General features: G+C 42.7%; 1 protein-coding gene across 1 annotated transcript in view; it reads right to left on the bottom strand.

Annotated features, from left to right (window-relative positions):
• eeig1b (estrogen-induced osteoclastogenesis regulator 1b) overlaps positions 1-2,500 on the bottom strand; it is an 87,027-nt gene that overhangs the window by 32,536 nt on the left and 51,991 nt on the right. The window lies entirely within an intron of this gene.

The raw sequence follows: 2,500 nt of genomic DNA, 5'->3' as shown, positions 1-2,500 counted from the left end.
TCTGATACTGCTAAATGTTAGGCAACACACTCCAAGACGCACACACAAGCAGGCACGCACATGTACACACACACACACACGCACAAACACACACACACATACTTCAAAAGGTGCCGTTTGATTTTTGCCATGTTCTGTAATCACACCTTTGGTATGTTAAGTTGTTTGCACTGACCGTATACACACACACTACACAAGTGTAAGCGTGCATGCAAACAAAGGGATAAATGCTTTCATGTGTTGACCATTTCTCATGCCGCTGCTTGACAACATGAAGATGGATGATCAGCTTGAACCCTGAGTGTATGTGCGTGTGCATGCGTGTGCAGTGCACGTGTGCGTGTGCACACATGCGTGTGTGCGCAAGTGTGTGCTGCTTGCATGCATCTGTATGAACTGAATGATATCTAACGAAAAAGCAGAAAGACTGAGAAATAGTAGCCTTTGCAAAATGCTTGAATCCTTCCATTAACAACAAACTGCGCCCCCGACATAATTGTGAAAAACGCTAAATAGCGGTACTTACATGTTATTTGGCGCTATTACCACTCTATTATAGTATTATTATGTTATTCCAATAACATGGCATTATCGGGTTTTACCAGAATTTTTTTTGTCTATTTTGCGTGGGTTTTTTTGCCAGGGGGCGGGACACCAGTGATAGCAGGATCGCTTCTGCTGTTCTACATGCAGTATGGCCTCGTGTATTATAAAGGATATGTAGTAGTGTCATCTAGTTTACACTGTAGTGTAGTATTATAAAGGATATGTAGTAGTGTCATCTAGTTTACACTGTAGTGTAGTACCCCCTCCCCCCCAAACAAGCATTCAAGCTTATTCTTAAACATGATCACACACATACAGTCAGACAAAATGGTCCCAGGCACACATATGTTTGAATGAACGCACGCACACAATGAACACACACACACACACACACACACACATACACACATGCATGAATGCCCGCACACAATGTAGGGTGACATGCTCAGTGGGTACTGTAAATACTGTCATGATAACCCGCAGACACACACACACACAAGCATGCACGCACGAACTCACGCACGCACGCACGCACGCACGCACACACACACATACGCACGCACGCACACACACACACACAGTGTCAGTCTGTGGTTCCCATAGACAAGGCCCTTTTTGATTCACAGTTGACTGCTTCCTCTTCTCAGTTTCCTTTTTATAGCCAACAAGTGTCCTCTGACACACACACACACACACACACACACACACACACACACACACACACGGGACAAATGCCAGGGCATGCGCACGCGCACGCACGCGCACGCACACACACACACACACACGGGACAAATTGCATTACAAATGATCTTACTTGTCCTCAGGTAGCTCTGTTAATTTATGAGCCTTGCATGAATACAAAATGAAAAGGCAAGCTTCTACAGGACTTGTCAAAAAAGATAAACTTGCATCGCAATACAGTCGTAAAACACAAAACTCTGACACACCCACCCACACGCACACACAAAATTACACACCACAATGGAACACTTTTCAATGCACAAAAGGCTTCTTAAGTTACAACACCACCTGCAGATTGATTGCACCTGTGTAAGTGGTTGTGTGTAGAGAGAGAAGGGAGCGGGGGAGGGGCATAGAGCTGGAGAAGGAGGGAGTGGTAATGAAACAATCAGAGAAAGTGGAAGACACGGAAAAAAGACGGAAAGAAAGAAAGAAAGAAAGAAAGAAAGAAAGAAAGAAAGAAAGAAAGAAAGAAAGAAAGAAAGAAAGAAAGAAAGGAAGTAAGCAAGCAAGATAGAAAGAAAGAAAGAAAGAAAGAAAGAAAGAAAGAAAGAAAGAAAGAAAGAAAGAAAGAAAGAAAGAAAGAAAGAAAGAGAGAAAGAAGAGAAATATGTGTATGAGAGACAGATGGATGCTTCTGCTGATGTGCTGGCAGCCATAGAGGTTGGTGCTGCACTACATTGTGCTAAACTGCATCTCAACTCTGAACTCTGTCCTCCTCCCCTAAGTCATCCACAACTAGATTCAAGATTCAAGAATTGTTTATTATGTCTTATTATAGGTTTGAAGCCTATAGAGAGTAAAAAGTACAGATTTTTTGTGTCCTCAAAAAGATTAAAAAGAAAAAAGAAAAAAAAGAGAGAGGGGAGATGGGGGGGTGGTGGAAAAGTTCCAAAGAAAGTGCCTTGTTGTCTTCAGCATGAGTTCAGTAATCATCTAACTGTTTGGTGGAAGAAACTACTTCCACTTACTACTTACTACTACTACTTACACACAACGCTCACTGTGATATGCAACGTAAACAAATACTCATTACAATGGTGAAGTCTGTGTGTGTGTGTGTTAATGTATGTTTATGTGTGTGTGTGTGTGTGTGTGTGTGTGTGTGTGTGTGTGTGTGTGTGTGTGTGTGTGTGTGTGTGTGTGTGTGTGTGTGTGTGTGTGTGTGTGTATGTGCATGCGCACGCCTTGTGCAGTGGTCCAATTTCCTATC

Source organism: Engraulis encrasicolus, chromosome 11 (assembly GCF_034702125.1).
Source record: "Engraulis encrasicolus isolate BLACKSEA-1 chromosome 11, IST_EnEncr_1.0, whole genome shotgun sequence".
Classification (NCBI taxonomy): domain Eukaryota; kingdom Metazoa; phylum Chordata; class Actinopteri; order Clupeiformes; family Engraulidae; genus Engraulis; species Engraulis encrasicolus.
The sequence above is the reverse complement of the archived record's forward strand: the minus strand, read 5'-3'. Positions and strand labels throughout refer to the sequence as shown.